A 19,875-nucleotide genomic window follows, 5' to 3' on the forward strand; every position below is an offset into this window, starting at 1 on the left:
AGTAGCCTGTGTTATCACCCAGCTGTCCAGTTGGGTGAGAGAATGGGGAACAACCCTCTGGGAGGCAGGCTCCTCTTTCTGCAGTAGTTTTCAGTTATTTTCTGAGGAGATGAGAAAAGTGTTTGATCGCTCCAAACATGGGAGACAGGCTGCCCGTGAAATGCTGCATATGCACCAGGGGGTGCAGATCTGTGTCAGATTGCGCCATAGAGTTCTGGACCCTAGCCACCTCCAGCGGCTGGAACTCGGAGGCACAGTACGACACTTTCATGAATGGCCTCTCCGATGACATCAAAGATGAGCTGGTCACCCAGGACCTTCCTGCCACCTTTGAAGCCCAGGTGGATTTGGCCATCCATATTGATGTTCGCTTTCAGCAGCTCTGCAGAGGGAGGGGTTCCAGAGGGTTCCAGAGGGTCCCTGGGGGCACTGGGTGAGTTCCAAGCTCCTCGTCAGTCTACATTGCCATGCTGTTGGCCCGCCATCTACAATTCCCGCTCCAGAGCCCGAAACTATGAAGGTTGACTGAACTCACCTGATGCTGACTGAAAGACAAAGGAGAATCTGCACTTGTTCCTGTCCGTACTGTAACCAACCAAGCCACTTCATCTCCACCTGCCCAATAAAATCCAGCGCTCACCAGTAGGACCAGGAGTACTGGTGAGCGTGACCCCTGTCCTGCCCTCCTCAACACTACTCACTTTCATACCTGCTTCTCTGGAGTGGAGCGTCCAACGCCGAGCAGTCTCTGCCTTAGTTGATTCTGGTGCGAAGGGGTGTTTTATCAGTTCCGGCCTGGCTGCCCAGTGGGGATTACCCACATCTGCTCTCCAGTCACCATAGGTGGCCAATGCCTTGAATGGTCATGGCCCCAGTGAGTCTCAGTGTATCCGGCAACCATCGTGAACAGTTAACTCTTTGTTATTGACTCCCCTCAAGCTCCCATTATCCTGGGCCATCCCTGGTTAGTTAAACACAACCCCCACATTGACTGGCTCAGTCGCAAGATTGTAGGCTGGAGCCCATTCTGTCACTCCCACTGCCTCTGCCATGCCCAGATATCCGAGCCCAGATCCCCAAGCCCAGATCCCCCTGAGGAATTTCCAGACCTTAGTGCCATCCCTCCTGAATAAATGGACCTCAAGGCTGCATTTAGTAAGTCCTGGACCACTTCCCTACTGCCTCATCGTCCATATGATTACGCCATTGATCTCTTGCCTAGCACATCTCCCCCAAGGGGCCGCCTGTATTCCCTGTCTGTACCTGAAACAGAACCATGAATAAGTAGATTCAAGAGTCTCTGGCTGCAGGCATCATCTGGCCATCTTCCTCTCCTGCTGGGTTCAGTTTTTTAAAATCTTTGTTGAAAAGAAGGACAGCTCCTTACGTCCATGCATTGATTACCGGGGACTGAATTAAGTCACTGTTAAGAACTGTTACCCTCTTCCGCTCATGACCTTGGCATTCGAACTACTGCAAGGAGCCTCCGTTTTCACCAAGCTTTATCTCTATAACAACTAACATCTTGTCCCCATCTGCAAAGGGGACGAGTGGAAGACAGTCTTCAACACCACCTCAGGCCATTACGAGTATCTGGTCAACAGAGCGAGGCAGCCCCTAGTCACTGCCCCACTAACTGTGTTTATGTTCCCAGCTCTGTCTGCTCACAGGTATTGCAGTGGGATCATTCTTCCCGGTTATCCTGTCACCCTGGAACCAAGCGTACTCAGGCCTTCATCAGTCAGCGGTTCTGGTGGCCCTCCATGGGAGATGACATCCTCAACTTCGTCTCAGCCTGCTCGGTCTATGCTCAAGGCAAGAACTCTAACCAGTCACTTGCTGGTCTGTTACAACCCCTGTCTATACCCAAGAGAACCTGGTCCCACATTGCCCTGGATTTTGTCACCAGTCTGCCCCCATCAGATGGTAACACCACCATTATCATAGTTGATCATTTCTCCAAGTCTGTACACTTTATTCCTTTACCTAAACTCCCCTCTGCCAAAGAAACAGCAAAATTACTAATACTGCATATTTTTAAATTACATCCTTTACCTGTAGATGTTGTGTCAGACAGGGCCTCTCAATTCACATCCAGCTTCTGGAGGGCATTCTGTAATCTCCTGGGTGCCTCTGAGTCTGTCTTCAGGATTCCACCCACAGACCAATGGCCAGACCGAGTGGGTCAACCAACAGCTAGAGACAGTATTATGGTGTCTGATCTCCCAGAGCCCCTCTGCATGGAGTCAGCAGCTACGCTGGGCTGAGTACACCATAAACTCTCATCCATCGTCATCCACCGGTCTGTCCCCCTTTGAGTGCTGCTTTGGCTACCAACCTCCACTGTTTCCTGCCCAGGAGGAGGAGGTTGGCGTTCCATCTACGGAGGCATTCATCCGCGGTCGTCAGCGGATGTGGAGACGCATTCGCTCTGCCCTTCTCCGTGACTCTGTTAGGGTCAAGCTGACTGCCATTGCTCCAAGGCCCCACGTTACTGCTAGGGACAGCGTGTGTGGCTTCCAACCTGAGACCTGCCCCTCAAGGTGGATTCCCACGAGCTCACGCCCCACCGGCTTCATCGGCCTCTTCCCCATGGCTAAAGTCATCAGCCCTGCTACCATCCGTCTCAAGCTCCCCTCCACTCTCCACCACATTCATCCCACCTGCCATGTGTCCTGCATCAAGCCTTTCATGAGCCACCCCCTGTGTCCTGTCCCCAAACCACCCCCCCCCACAGCTCATCAACGGGTCAGAGGCCTTCACCGTGCATTGACTGCTGGATGTTCGTCGACGGGGCCATGGCCTCCAGTTCCTTGTGGACTGGGAGGGCTACGGTCCTGAGGAGAGGTGCCGGGTCCCTGCCAATAACATCCTGGGCCTCTCTCTCATCAGGGACTTTCATCGCCAGCACCCAGCTCTACCTGCTGTGACGTTAGGAGGCATCTGTAGGAGGTGGGGGGGGGGGGATTACTGTCAATACCTCTAGTTGAACTGTCTTTTCGTGTTTTTCCCCCCTAGCTGTCAGTCTGTGGTCTTGTATTGCCATATTCTCCTGTCCCCGCTCCTGCTCTACTCCAGCCCCTGTATTACTGAGTACTCCGTCTCTCACCTGTTTCTCATTATTACCTGTACAGCTGCCACCTGTGTCTCATTGTGCTCCACCTATCATCTGCCTCTCTGTCTATTGCAGTGTATTTCAGTCCTGTGTTTTCAGCTATTTGTTGTCAGATTGTGCCAGTGAATTTTCCTGAGTCTTTCCAGTATTGGTATCTGTACTCTGCCTGTCTAAATATTGACTCTGCCAGGTTCCTGATTCTGGTTTTTGGATTTCTCTGGCTGTTTTGATCTCTGCATGAACTTTGATACTGAAGTTGTTTGCACCTTGGGATTTGTTACTCAATTAATATCACTGTGTGCAGTACTGGGTTTGTGATTGGATATCCTGCTCCAGCGCCCTCACAGGGGTAATGGTATGATAGTCATGGGAGATTTTAACATGCAGGATGATTGGGGAAAATCAAACTGGTAATAGATCTCAAGAAAGTGAGTTTGTTGAATGCCTATGAAATGGCTTTTTAGAACATTTTGTTGTTGAGCCTACTGGGAGGATTAGCTATACTGTATTGGGTGTCATGTAATGAACTGGAGGTGATTAGGGAGCTTAAAGTAAAGGAACCCTTGGAAGGAAGTGATCGCAATATGATTGAGTTCAACTTGAAATTTGACAGGGAGAAAGTAAAGTCTGATGTAGTATTTCAGTGGAGTAAAAGAAATTACTGTGGTATGAGAGAGGAGTTTGCCAAAGTAAAGGTATGCATTTCTGGTAAAAATGAGAAAGATGCAGGACAAATGTATTCCAAAAATGAAGAAATACTCAAATGGCAAAAGAATACAATTGTGGCTGACAAGTTGGAGTCAATTGTTAAGTATGAGGTGATGAAGTACTTGGTGACACAGAACAAGATAGGACAAATTCAGCATGGTTTCATTTAGGGAAAATCTTGCCTGATGACCCTGTTGGAATTCTTTGAGGAGATTACAAGTAGGGTAGGTAAAGGGGATGCAGTAGATGTTGTATATTTGGACTTTCAGCCAGCCTTTGACAAGGTGCCACACGAGGCATCTTACCAAGTTAAGAGCCCATGGTATTACAGGGAAGTTACTAAGATGGTTAGAGCATTGGCTGATTGGTAGGAGGCAGTGAGTGGGAATTAAAGGATCCTTTTCTGGTTGGCTGCCAGTGACTAGTAGTATTCTGCAGGGGTCTGTATTGGGGGCCACTACTTTTTATGCTGTATATCAATGATTTAGACGTTGGAATAGGTGGCTTTGTTGGCAAGTTCGCAGATGATACGAAGAGGTGGAGAGGCAGGTAGTGTTGAGGAAACAGGTAGTCTGCAGAAGGACAAAAAAAGGAGATCGGGCAAGAAAGTAGCAAATGAAATATAAAGTTAGAAAATGCACAGTCATGCACTTTGGTAGTAGAGATAAATGTGCAGACTATTTTCTAAACAGGGAATTTGTGAATTTGTGGAATTTGCAACCACAGGTATCTGTGCTGACCAGGTCATTGGGTGTATTTAAGACAGAAATTTATAGTTTCTTGATTGGATACAGTATCAAAGGTTACGAGGAGAAGGCCAGAAAGAGGGGCTGAGGAGCAGAGAATGGATCAACCATGATTGAATGGTGGAGCAGACTTGATAGGCCAAATGGACGAATTCTGCTCCTGTGTCTTGTGGTTTTATGGTCTTGTATGTAAAAGTACATGAATGACTTGCATTATTACACCACTACATCACAAGTCTGCACATTACCAAAGTAAGAACAAAGGAGACATTATTACTGCTCAATGTTTTTCTTTGAATTCGTTTTGTTTCGATTAGTCTCAATTAGTTTCCAATGGTCTTCTCCACCACAGGAGCATTGCAGGGATGTGAACTTAGCCCCATGCTTTACTCACTTTACAGCTATGACTGTGTGGCTAAGTACAGCTCCAACACCATAGGCAAGTTTGCTGACAGCACCACTGTTGTGGGCTCTGTCAAAGGGGGTAATTAATCAGCATATTGGGGTGGGGGGTAGATTGAAAACTTGGCTGAGTGGTGTAATAACAACCTCTCACTCAATGTCAATAAGACCAAGGAACTGATTGTTGCCTGCAGTAATCAGCGGAGGATCAGAAGTGGAACAGGTCAGTAACTTTAAATTTCTAGCTGTCACTATCTCAGAGGACTTGTCCTGGACCTATCACATAAATATTATTGTGAAGAAAGCACAACAGCACCTCCACTTCCTCGGGGGTCTGCAGAGGTCCAACATGTCATCAAAAACCTTGGCAAACCACTTTAGATGTATGATGGAAAGAGTTCTGACTGGCTGCATTACAGCCTGGTATGGGAACACCCAATGTCTTTGAGTGGAAAATCCTACAAACTGTAACGGATTTGGCCCAGTACATTACGGGTAAAACCCTCCAACCATTGAGCACATCTACATGAAACATTACTGTAGGAAAGCACCATCAATCATCAAAGATCCTCACCACCCAGGACATGCTCTTTTCCTGCTGCTGTCATCAGGTAGAAGGTACAAATGCCTCAGGACTCGCACCACCAGGGTCAAGAACAGTTACTACCCCTCAACCATCAGACTCATTTAAGGATGCTGCTATATTGTTATTAAATGCTCATTATTTATTGATATCTGCATTTGTTTGCAGTTAACAGTTCCTGATAGTTACAGTTCACAGATTTGCTAGGTATGCCCACAGAAAAAGAATCTCAGGGTTGTATGTGGTGATATGTATGTACTCTGATAATTTTCATGTTGAACTATGTTCTGGAGTTATAAAACACAACAAGAGGGGAGGTGGGTGGCTGGGAGAGGGGAAGTGGCTGGCTAGGAGAGGGGAGATGAAATGAGAAGCTGGGAAGTGATGGGTGGAAGAGGAAAAGACCTGAAGAAGGTATGTAATTGGAAAGGAGAGTGAACCATGGAAGGGAGGAAAGGAGGGGGAGCACAGGGAGCTGATGGGCAGATGAGGAGAAGAGGTAAGAGGGGATCAGGATGGTGAATTGAGAGAGAATTTGTATTTGTGTGCTACATCTCTAAATAAACTAATATAAAATTAGCAGTCGCATTTGCAAAGCTGCAACAGCGACTCCGCATCAAAAGTCTTTGTAACATCCGACAATGACAGGAGACTTGTGTGTGAGAGTTTTTAAAGTGGGAAAACTTAAACTGGGGCAGTTCCACTCTCTAGACCCCAGGTGTCCGAGACCAGTTGTATGAACAGGTATCACAAACTGGGGTCTTCCTTTGTTGTCGTGGATGACCACGATCGCTTCTGTGCCTTGTCATGCCCTTCGCTCTCCATGGAGTGCTGGAGTACCGCCTTTCTGGCCATTGGACCTTACTGATGATCTCATCCACCCGGTCCTCTGGAGATGACTTCATTTGCTCGGACACTTGTGTTCCTATCTCACTGGGGTATGAGGCTGCCGGCAGCACTCACCTGGTTTAGTCTGCCTTTTGATGCGATGTACCGATATGCGGTCACTGCCGCATGCAAACAGCTAGTAGGAGCTACTGGTGACAGCGGAATGTCCAGAGGGAACCAAAGGTAGGTGAGCTGGCCTGGAATGGACACGACAAACCCCTTCACCAGAGGTGCTACCCTTCCCTGGACACCTCATTCACCCCAGAACCGTGCAATGTAAGTATACACTTTCTTTCAAATTCAGTGTTCTGCTCCAATGAGCCAATGCACAGACTCTGACCAAGTATTTTTGTACAGAGCCATCCACTTTCTTTGAAGGTTGAATTGTCCATGACCGGCACAACCAAGCATTGTTCCTCTGAGAGCATTGCAAGTCCTTTTATGTCTGAATTGCCAGTCACCATAATTAAATGGCTCCTTTGTACGTGAGCTTGCTGCTCTGATGTCTCATTGTCCTTAAAGTATTTATTTCATCATTAACTAATCTAGGTAAGTAGACAGTTAAGTATTTCTTTCTTCCTACTCCCTCCAAACACTCCACTTGCTGTTTACATACAAAACTGAAATTACTGCCATACTAGAAGATGAGCAAGAGAAACATTTCTGTCTCTGCTGTTCAACTGTATCCTCAGTGACCACGTTATCAGGTACCTTATGTACCTAATAAATTGGCCACTAGGTGTATCCTCATGGTATTCTGCTGCTAGACCATCCACTTCAAGGCTTGACATGATGTGCATTCAGAGATGCTCCTCCGTACACCACTATTGTAATGCATCGATATTTGAGTTACTGTTGTCTTCCTGTCTGCTTGACCAGTCTGGTCATTCTCTCTCTATAACAAGGTGTTTCGTCCACAGAACGGCTGCTCACTGAATGTTTTATGTTTTTCGCACCGTTCTCTGTAAACTCCAGAGACTGTTGGGTATGAAAATGCCAGGAGATCAGCAGTTTCTGAGTTACTCAAACCATCCTGTCTAGCACCAGCAATCAGTCCATGGTCAAAGTCACTTAGATCACATTTCTTCCCCCTTCTAATGTTTGGTCTGAACAACAATTGAACCTCATGAACACGTCTGCATTGAGTTGTTGCCACATGGTTGGCTGATTAGGTATTTGCACTAATGAGCAGGTGTACCTAATAAAGTGGCCACTGAATGTAAAATTCTAGTAGGACTGTACATGTTAATGCATGAAGGATGTTTAATGGAAGGGGAATCCAGGACCAGGAATCATAGATAAGGATGAGAGGTAACATAAGACAAGACCAGAAAATTCTTCCTCCAGAGAGCAGTGAACTTCTGGAGTTCTTTAGATTAGATTATGAGGACACGCAGTCCTCTTATATTGTCATTTAGTAATGCATGCATTAAGAAATGGTACAATTTGTTCCTCCAGAAAGATATCACAGAAACACAAGACAAAGCAAGACTAAAAAAACTGACAAAAACCACATAATTATAACATATAGTTACAACAGTGCAAAGCAATACCGTAACTTGATGAAGAACAGACCATGGGCATGGTAAAAAAAAGTCTCAAAATCTCTCAAAGGTCCCATCATCTCACGCAGACAGTAGAAGGAAGAGAAACTCTCTTCCTGCCATGAGCTTCCAGCGCCGCAAACTTGCCGATGCAGCACCCTGGAAGCATCCGACCACAGCCGACTCTTGAGTCCGTCCAAAAGCTGCGAGCCTCCGACACCGAGCACCAGCACTATCCCTGCTGAGTTCTTCGACCCTGACCCTGGCCCCGGCAATAAGCAAAGCCGAGGATTTGGGGCCTTCCCCTCCGGAGATTCTCAATCGCACACTAGCAGCGGCAGCGAAACGGACATTTCAGAAGTTTCTCCAGATGTTCTTCCGTGCTTCTCATGTCCGTCTCCATCAAGTCAGGATTGTGCACGGCATCCTACTTCACAAATACGGTATCATATTGGAGCGGCCGCGCGCGCTGCATCGCGCCACCATCTTCTCCTCCCCTCCTTTTACCACAGAGAGCTGGGAAATCCAAAACATGAAGGCCAAAAGACCATAGGCATAGGAGGAAAACCTGGCCCACGCAATCCGTGGAATCTGCTCTGCATTCTATCATAGCTAATTTAATATCCACCTTCATCCCATTCCCCTGCCTTCTCCCCATAACCTTTGACACCCTTACTACTCAGGAACGTATCAACCTCCACTTTAAATATACCCAATAAATTGTCCTCCACAGCGGTCGGTGGCAATGAATTCACAGATCCACCACCCTTCAGCTAAAGAAATTCCTTCTTATCTCTGTTCTGAAGGAACATCCTTGTATTCTGAGGCTGTGTCCTCTGGTCCTAGACTTTCCACCTCCACTCTATCTAAGCCTTTCAATATTTGATAGGTTTCAATGAAATTCCTCCTCATTATTCTAAACAGCAGCGAGTGCAGACCCAGAGCCATCAAATACTCCACACGCATCAACCTTTAAATATATTCAAGGAATTAGATAATCTTCCTTGAGCTAGTGGACTCCAGGGATATGTGGAGCAGCAAATAATCTTGTGGAGCAACTCAACAGGTTTAGTGTATCTGTGAGGGGAAATCAATTGTCATACTTAGGGTCCAAAACCTGCATTAGGCCTGAGAGTGGAGAGGTGAGATGTCCATTTTTAAGAGGAGAAGGGGAGAGGTAAAAATCGGCTGCAACATCTGGCCTTTAAATTTATTTGTTGGTCAGAAGGGGTGAAGGTAGATGGCATATGCTGACTGACATATGGGGTTTAAATTTCTGCTCTGGGATGGGTGGTAACAAACTTCATGAGTTTCTGAAACTGTTGTGATGAGAGAACAGGAGACGTGATCTTGGGGAGCTCAAACTAGGGAACAGGTAGTTAAGATTTAGCCATTTTAGTGGACTTGGAGGCACTGTTAATGACAACAGATTTCTTCTCCACAGAATCAGAATCAGGTTTATTATCACTGTCATATGTCATCAGATTTGTTGCTTTGCAGTAGTGCAATATAATATATAAAATTGCTACAAAAAATATATATTTTTTAATTTAGAGATTCAGCACAGTAGCAGTCCCTTCTGGCCCAACAAGCCGGTGTTGTCCAGTTACATCCATGTGACCTACTAACCTGAATGTTTTTGGAATCTGGGAGGAAACACCTGGAGGAACCCCAAACAGTTACAGGGAGAACGTACAAACACTGTACAGACCGCAGCGAGAATCGAACCTGGGTCACTGGCGCAGTAATAGCATTACACATACTGCTGCATTATCATGCCACAACATGGTTTAACTTTGTCTCCTCACTCCAGGTAGAACGATAGTTGAGGCCTCAAATAGTCCGTGTGGCAAATGAACTGGACGTACTGTATGTGACGGAGATGTCCGTTCAAGCCAGTCACATTTGCCAGAGTCTGGCCCACATTCCTCTGAACTTTCCGATCAATGTTCTTTTTGGTCTGTCTTTTAAAAGTTGTTATTGTAGTTGATTTGACCACTTCCACTGCTAGTTTGTTCCAAATATATATCACCTCATCTCACCTTAAATCTATGCCTCCTAGTTCTTGATATCTCAAACTCCTGGGGTAAAGACTGAGTTTTTTCACCCTAATTATGCCTGTATTCCATTGGTTTCCTGCATTCCAAGGAATAAAGTCTTAGCCTGCCCAACCTCTCCCTATAGCTCAGGTCCTCAGCTCGTGGCTACATTCTTGCAGATCTTCTTCGCGTTCCTTCCAGCTTGCTGATGTCTTTCCTATAACAGGGTAACGAAATCTGAAGACAACATTCCAAGTGCGACCTCACCAGCTTCTTGTCCAATGACACATGACCTCTCAATGTCTGTTCAATGCTCTGATCAATGAAGCCCGGCATACCAAAAACCTTCACCACCCTGTCTACCTGTGACTCCGCTTTCAGGGGATATGTACCTGAACTCTAAGGTTCCTCTGTCCTATAACACTTCCCAGGGTCCCGCTGATCACTATGAAAGTCCTACTTTGATTTTTTAATTCCCATGGTATTTGAGTTTTTGGAGTTGGGTTTGAACCCATAACTCTCTTGCTTTGAGGTTGGAATGTTAACAAGTAAGTTACAAATGACACCAAAAACCATGAGCAATCAAGAGCCTCCAGAAGACCAGCAATTTACATGGTTCATCTTAACAAGAATGGGATTTTAAATAATTAATTTTAATGCAAAGTTCAATGACCTATTTATTCTATTATTATATGCAGGCTCCTTCAGATGCATAATGCACAATTGTTTGATGGGATAATTGCCTCTTACGCAACTAAATCTGTAAATGTACTCATCAAGCTTCAAATCAAAAGAAAACATTCAATCAAAAATTAATTTTCCATTTAAATTGTTCTTTATCAAGTTGCTGACACCTTCAGTGCACTGCAAATGAATAGAATATTAATATTGCATTGCATATACAATTCAGGAAATTAGTTAGGTACTTAACCACATATTAGAAGAACATATCAGAATTATGTTTAGAAAGAAGTCAACTTTACCAAATGTAGTAAACAGAAAACTGGTAATGGATTTGACCATGAGGAATGCGTTCTTTTGACACAGAATGACTTTGATGAGTTGGGAAGATGTGCAGAGAATGTCAGAGGAAATTCAATCTTGGAAAATGTGTGGTGAAGCTTTTTGGGAGATCTGGTAAGGCTAGAGGGTCATGGCGTGGAGATACGCCTCTACCAAAGAAGGTGTATGGTGCCCGTTCCCCTCCGCTAGCCTGCAGGTCACCCTTGGGCAAGATGTAGTCCCCACGATCACGTGAAGTCCTGGGAGCAGGTGGTGGATAGTTGTATGCTGGTGCAGATCACAAGTCCTGGTTATGCCAGGCAGACAATATGTGAAGAGTATTGTTAATGGCATCTAACATTGGTAACCCATCTTGTAAAGACACAGCCCAGAAGAAGGCAATGGCAAACTAACTCTGTAGAAAAATTTGCCAAGAACAATCGTGGTCATGGAAAGACCATGATTATCCACATAATACAGCATGACATATAAAGTACGAACAAATAATGCTAGGATATGATAAAAGATTGGACTCCAGGAAGTACTGAGGAACAGAGGAATGTTGCTCAGGATTCCGTGGATCCCTAAAAGTTCCATATTTGTCCTTTCTCTCCTCTCAGATTACATCATCTTCAGTTCTTTAGCACTTCCACCTATCACGTTCGGACTTTGTTCCCACTCTACTCCATTTGCCTATCACCCCTTCCTCACCTGGATCCACCTATCACCTGCCAGCTCTTGCTCTACCCCTTCCCTCCACAATTTTATACTGGCTATCTCCCCTCTGCTTCTCACTCCAGATGAAGGGACTTGACCTGAAATATCATCAGTCCATTTTCCTCCATGGATGCTGCCTGACACACTGAGTTCCTCCAGTGTTTTGTGTGTTGAGCACAGGTAGAATACTTCGAATATAAATGAAAGTACGTTCTGCTACAGCCATATAAAATAGCAACAGTGTGATCACTCAAGTCCTGTATAATGTTCTCCAAAGGGATTATAGAGGTCGATCAGGGATCCATACAGCCGGCATGTTAGAGTTGATTCTCTTCATGGACAATGCTCCCGAGTGACTTTTTTAACATGGGGAGGCTGATACATGGGCCGCCACCAAATGGTCCTTGACAGGTTGGGGTCAGCGTCCAATGGCATGGAGTACAAGCTGACTGGGGATCCTTCACTGGTGCAGCCTTCCTCCGACCTCACTGCCATTGTGATGTGTCATCATCTTCTACGAGCTCCACTGTTGAGATCTTGGTTGTCTGGAACCTGCCTTTTGACCTCACCCATGGGTGACCCTAGCAAGAGGCAAGCATCTGATGGCTAAACTCACAGGATCTCAGGATCTCATAAGTCTCTCAACTGTGACAAGGTGACAATTCTCAAAGAAGACAGATGCATAAAATATTAGTTGGAACACATCTGGAATACTGTGTGCAGTTCTTATTGCATCACGAAAGCAAGGATGTGCTTACACTGGAACGTCCAGGAAATATAACTGATTCTGTGAAGTAGCGCCTCCCCCCCATCCCTCTCACCATACCAGACGGTGATGCAACCAGTTAGAATGCTCTCCACAGTATGTCTGTAGAAATTTGTGAGTGTTTTTGTGTGACATACCAAATCTCAAACACCTAATGAAATCTAGACGCTGTTGTGCCCTCTCGATAGCTGCATCGGTATGTTGGGTGAACTGTTTGTGTATCTATATGACAGTATAAAAGGGAAGATTGCAGAGATAAGCAGAGAATAATTATTCCTATTTTCATTAAAGATTCCAGACATAAGCAGAGAATAATTATTCCTATTTTCATTAAAGAATGCAGAGATAAGCAGAGAATAATTATTCCTATTTTCATTAGGCTGATTATAGGTTGAACACGCTCAGCTTACCTTGTCATTTAGGCAATGTCAGTGAAAAATACCCTCAGCACTATATTGCTTATAATGCCTGGAATCCTTTGAGAGTAGTAAATCAGGAGATCAATTTTGTTAAACTTTGCTAATTTGAGTAGGGATAGAATGAAGTGCTGATACACTTTGATGGTTGTGAAACACCCTGGTTTCCTTGGCTTCATAAATCAAGGGGTGACGCTCTCTGGTCCCGCCAAACTCGTGAGATTGAGACAACTCGATCCCACCCCAAACCCTGGTTTGTGTGGATGCTGTGTAATTTGCTACCCTGTTACAAATTAGTGCCCCAAAATAACAGACAGTACACTGAATATGATTAAAGGAATTGTATTTATGAATTTTAACTTAACTAAAGGGTTAGTAAAGAATAACAAAAAGAAAAGGCGCATTCTAATTAAACAGTCAAATGTGCAAAAGTTGGAGCCCATCTTCAACTTCTCTGTCACTCACACACTGGGCCCTCGGCCAGCGTGAAAGCCCACACCACCTTCCGAATGTCACTCACAATCCATCTCGAACAAACGGGTCTCCCGCCGGATCGTATGCTACGACTGGTTCTCCCCAGCATCCTTTCTCTTCATCTCCTGCTGAACAAAAGCCCAAGTCCAACCTTATTGTCCCTCACCAAGGAAACCTCCTGCTAATTGCATGGCACACATTCCACATCATCCCTTATCTTCAACAATCACCCAAACAAAAAGAAGACAGAACACACTGCTCGTACAGAACTGCCAAAATGAAATACATACAGCATAACAGTAACAATATGAACAAGGGCATTACAGTTGTATTCAATGGCCTGGGAAGGTAAACATTTGCCTTGCAAATATTCCCGCTGCTGCCTTTAAGGAGTTTGCACCTTCTCCCCATGACCATGTGGGTTTCCTTCCACAGACCAAAGACATACCCGTTGGTAGGTCAATTGTTCATTGTAAGTTGCCCTGTGTTTAGGCCAGGATTAATTCAGTGAATTAGCGGGCAGAGAGGCTCAAAGGACAGAAAGGGCCTATTCTACACTGTACATCAAAAAAATATCAGCTTTCATCTTCTACTAATATAGAACACAGTCCACTGGGCACCACTGCAGCGTAGTGGGTAGCTGGACGTGATTACAGCTCGGGGCATTGGAACTCGGAGTTCAATTCCAACATCATCTGTAAGAAGTTTAGATGGCTTCCCCGTGGCATGCACGGATTTTCCCCAGGCACTCCAGTTTCTTCCCACAGCCCAAAGATGTACTCGGTAGGTTAATTGGTCATCGTGATTCGGTTAGGGTTAAATTGGGGTTGTCGATGGTTGCTGGGGCAACGCAACTCGAAGGGCCGGAAGGACCTATTCCACGCTGTATCGCTAAATAAATAAACATTGCAGTGCATTACAGATCCTTTGGTCAACCTCTTAACCTTCTTTAGAATCAATCTAACCCTTCCTTCCTACATACCCTTCCATTATCTATCACCCATGTGCCAATCTTAATGCCACTAATGTATCTACCTTTACCTGGCAGGGGGCGGCCCATGCATTCACCACTCTCTGTATAAAAATACCTACCTCTGACATAACTCCCTCTCCCCAGACTTTCCCCCAGTCGTCTTTAAATTATGCCCCCCTTGTATTAGCCATTTCCACCCTGGGAAAGAGAGTCTGTACCTCAATCTGTACCTCTTATCATCTTTTACACTTCTAACAAGTCGTCTCTCACCCTTCACTTTTAAAGGTCACAGTTTCCCATACATTTAGCAAACCAATTTGATATCATTGGTCATTCAGAGAGGATACTTGGCAAACAGCCAAGTGATGGGCACCTTAAATTTGCAGATCAGATGTCTGAAGACAATGCTTTCTTTCCACAGCTCTTTAAAGCATTATTCTGTGTTCATCTACACTAGAGTCCTTTGACAATAAATTCTAGTGCACTCAGATGTAATCAGCACCAATCTTTTCAAAGAAGCAAGACAGCAAACAATCTGATGAATGCAGGAATAAACAGCAAGGCACAATTAAAAACTTCCTTTTACTGAGTGATGGTTTAACTCTTTACTTTCAAAATCAAATATTCTGATGAAGTGTCTTGGTGTAAAATGTTCGCACTTTGTTCTTCTCCTTAGATGCTGACTGACCTGCTGATTTCCTCCAGAATTTTGTGGGTGTGTGTTATGCGGGGGTTAGTTTATTTGTCTGTCAAATCTGCTTCCATTGCGTCGGTCATCGATTGTCCTGTTTGAAGTAAAGAGCAGCATTTTTCCATTGGTTGTCTTGTGAACAGCACTGATGTCCAGCTTCAGATACCTCAGAGATATAAGAATAGCACATGCAGGAGGCTTGGCCTTTTTCCTGTTGTCTCCAGGGGCTCCTCACAGTGAGGTCACGACCAGTGCTGAAGAACCAATGGTGACGTATGCTCCGAATTTAGAAGGTTCATTTACACTCTTAGCGAAATATCTGTTGTTGAACATTTAGTTTTGTAGTTTGTGTAACTTGGGGGGAATTTGATGTTTGGCCAAATCTTTTACTGTTTGTAAATAAATTATTAATATGCTTATTCATAGTCAGTGTCTTCTGTTTCACTCAACAAACCTGTGAACCTGCTTCCAAGCTATAGTGAGTTACTCTGGATTTCCAGTTTTACAAAACCAGCACCACTTACTGTTTTGTTTTCGTTTAAAATGGTCTGGCCCACTGCAGTCACTCATTTGTCAGGTGACCGCCCTCCTGTAACAATCAGGTTAAAGAGATTCATGGAATTTTCACTATCATTTAATTAAGAGCTGCATGCGTTTTATTCTCATTCCATATTTCACCACTGTCCTGGGAGAAAGCATTCAAGAACAGATTTGTCCTGTGTTGTTAGGTTTGCTGAGGTAAGCAAAAGAGAGTGAAGGGGATTTTCTTAGAATTTGTGAGCTGGTACAAATTCTTCTGGCTCAACATATTCTGTGTATTCTCGTGAGTTTCTCTGCCTTCTTGCAGGGCTTTGTACTGCTTTTATTATCATGCCAAAAAAAAATTAATGAGTCTTCAGGTACAAAGGTTTGAAGTTTCATTCTGTGTACCCAGCTAATTGCTAATTACAGAAGTGACACCAATGGATGACACAATGTCTCTAAGAGTAGAACTGCTGCCTTCAGGCTTCTGCAACTCAGATGCAATCCTGACCTGTGTTCACTCTGCGTGGAGTTTGCACATTGCTGGTGTATCCACTTGGGTTTCCTCCAGTGCTCCAATTTCATCTGACATCCTAAATATGTATGGATTGGTAGATTATCTGCTCCTAGTGTGTAGATCCTAGATTCATAGAGCACCAGAACACAGAAGCAGGCCCTTCAGCCCAACTAGTCTGTGCCAGCCTGGTCTGCCTAGTCCCGGCTACCTGCACCTGGATCTATTCTTCTCTCATTGATGTATCTATTCAAACTTCTCTTAAATGTTGCAATTGACCTGACATCTACAAATTCAACTGGCAGCTTGTTTCACACTTGCACAACCCTCAGAGTGAAGAAGTTCTCCCTTGGGTTCCCCTTAAATGTTTTTTCCTTTCACCCTAACTCTATGGCTTCTAGTTGGAGTTTAACCTAACCTGAGGGGAAAAAGCCTATCTTATCATCATCATCATCATGTGCTGTGTTGTTTGACGTGGGCAATCATATTCTTCCACCTTCTCTATCCATGACCACGATTGTTCTTGGAAAATTTTTTCTATAGAAGTGGTTTGCCATTGCCTTCTTCTGAGCAGTGTTTTGACAAGACGGGTGACCCCAGTCATTATCAATACTCTTCAGAGATTGCTTGCTTGACGTCAGTGATGACTTAACCAGGACTTGTTATGTGCACCAGATGCTTACAAGACTATCCACCACCTGCTCCCATGGCTTTATTTGACCCTGATCGAAGGGCTAAGCAGGTGCTACACCTTGCCTAAGGGTGACCTGTAGGCTAGCGGAGGGAAGGAGCGCCTTACACCTCCTTTGGCAGAGAAGTATCTCCACACTGCCTCCCGCTTACCTGATCTATATCCCTCATAATTTTGTATACCTCTATCAAATCTCCCCTCATTCTTCTACTGTCCATGGGATAAAGTCCTAATCAATTCCACTTTCCCTATAACTATGTATGACCTGTAGTTGAGAATAAAAAAGTAAGATTAGTCAATTTTAAAGTTGACATATACGTATAGTTGACGTATATGAAAAACTTACTTGCAGCAACTTCACAGGTATACAACATCATATAAGCTGCATTTACAATAAGTATGTAAAATTAATATAAACTATACTCAATTTTTGCAAGAAAGAACTCAATTAGATAAAGGAAAATCCACTTTAGTGCAGAGTGATCAAAGCTAAACTGTGATAATTAGGGTTGTTCAGGTTGGTTCAAGAACAGAGTGGTATTTAACAGAATGGTTAAAGCTGGTTTTGAACCCTGTTGGTGTGGAACTTCAGGTGCTCGATGGTAGCTATGGGAAGATGGTGATGGTAGGATAAATGTAAATGGATGGTTGGTAGGCGGATTAATCACTACATATAACTCCTAGCTTGTAGGTGAGTACTGAAATCTAGGGAAGTTGATGGAATTGTAGGAAGATTAAACTGGGACTAGAGCAAGTGGGTAAACAGACAGCCTGCTGGAAGAACTCAGCAGCTCGAGCAGCATCTGTGGGAGGAATGGAATTCAGAATCAGATTCAACTTTATTATCACTGATATCTATCATGAGATTTGTTTTGCGGCAGCAGTACAATGCAATTCATAAAATATACTAAGTTCAAAGTTCAAAAGTTCAAAGTACATTTAGTATCAATGTATGTATACTATATACAACCTTGAGATTTTTTTTCTTACGGGCAGCTACAAAAAAAAGAAACCCAGTAGAACCTATTAAAAAAAAGACCATCACTCAATGTGTAAAAATAAAACAAATCGAGCAAACAATAAAAACTAAACAAATAACACTCAGAACTAAGGTTCGCAAAAGTGAGTTCACAGCCACAAAACCAGTTCATCGCTGCAGCCGGTCCAGGAGCCTGTTAGTTCCAGGCCACAGCCTCAGTTCAGCGCAGAGACGAGTAAACCTTGTGGAGCAGGGAACCCCCGCCTCTGGCCTCACCGCCCAGATCTTTTCAATTGGTCTGGCCCTTAAGTCAGCCAAACATCTGCTCATTCCTTTTTCTTGGACCCAGGACGTGCTGTTTCAACTCAACCCCACGTCTGCTCCAGCAATGGCTAAACATCAGCTTGCTCTTCGCTCCCGACCTTTTCAATCTGGCCTGGTGCTTAAATCAACCAAATATCGGGCATTCCATGCTCTCGGGCCCGGGAGCTGCCATTTCAATGCGGCTCCAATTCAGCTCCAGCAATGGCCAAACATTGGCTCATTCCTCACTCAGAGACCTGGGCCCTGCTGACTCGATTTGGCCCGTACCCACCACACCATCACTTTACTGCGCCCTCAAGAGTCCAGCTCACACTGCAAAAATTCCAGGTCGTGCAGGTGGTTCAAAAACACAACTCTGAAAGGGGACTTATAGGCTGTTGATTGCAGTGATGATTGTCCAGAAAAAGTGTGACTAATAGCGTAGTTAGTAGATTTCTTTGCTGCCAGTAAAGTGTCGCTGTATCTCAACAGTGCCAACTTTCAATTATGATAAGAAATACATAAAAAATTAAATAGGTAGTGCAAAAAGAGAGTGAAAATATTGAGGCAGTGTTCATGGGTTCATAGTCTATTCAGAAATCTGGTGACTGAGGGGAAGAAGCTGTTTCTAGAACATTGAGTGTGTGTCTTCACGCTCCTGTGTCTCTTCTCTGATGGTAGTAATGAGAAGATGTTGTGGGGTCCTTAATGATTGATGTGCCTTTTTGACACATCGTCTTTTGAAGGTATCCTCAACGGTGGAGATGCTGGTGCCCATGATGGAGATGGCTGAGTCTGAAGATTTTTCTAATCCTGTGCATTTGCCCCTCCATACCAGATGGCGATGCAACTAGTCAGAATGCTCTCCAAGGTGTATCTGTAGAAATTTGCGAGAGTCTTTGGTGATATACCAAATATCAAACTTTGAATCAAATATAGCTGCTGGCATGCCCTCTTCACAGTTGGCACTCAGGAAATTGAAACTATCAACCCTTTCCACTGTTGACCTTTCGATAAGACTGGTGTGTGTTCCCTTGACTTCCCCTTCCTGAAGTTTACAATGAATTCCTTAGTCTTACTGACATTGAGTGCAAGGTTGCTGTTGTGAGAGCACGACACCAGTCAATCCACCTCACTCCTCTATGCCTCCTCCTCAATGGTTTGGGTCAGGGTACGTGATGGTGGGCTGAAAGACACTTTGAGAACTGTATGACTGACTCTCTGTGTTGCAAAACTGAACGCAGTTTATGCTTGAAACATGAAATATAAAGGGCAGGAAACACTGGCATGTTGTATGATGCTTGCATGTTCCTCCCTGCAGTTTTTGAACCAGAAGCAAGTTTCTCACTGAGATGGACTGTAGACACTTAGAAGTCCTGGGGAAAAGGTTCTGTTTCCTTCCTCACTGGCTCCCCGTTCAGCCTTGGAACACATGGACAATAGCAACACCTATGTCAGGCTGCTGTTTAGATAGATAGAGAGAAACTTTATTGCTCTCAAAGGAAATTATTGTGTCACAGTAGCATTATAAGCGCACAGGTATGAATATTGGAAGAGAAGTAGAGGGAATAAAAAATAAGTTACCACAAACAGTCTAACAGGAGGGGGTCATCACTTCCCCGGCTATAGGTTGACTCATTTTAGAGCCTAATGGCCAAGGGTAAGAATGACCTTGTATAGTACTCTTTGGAGCAGTGCAGTTGTCTTAGTCTATGACTAGAAGTGCTTCTCTATTCAGCCAAGGTGGCATGCAGAGTGTGAGAAACATTGCCAAGATTTTCTGTGGGTCCTTTGTTCTACCA

Source organism: Mobula hypostoma, chromosome 4, assembly GCF_963921235.1.
Source record: "Mobula hypostoma chromosome 4, sMobHyp1.1, whole genome shotgun sequence".
NCBI classification, from domain to species: domain Eukaryota; kingdom Metazoa; phylum Chordata; class Chondrichthyes; order Myliobatiformes; family Myliobatidae; genus Mobula; species Mobula hypostoma.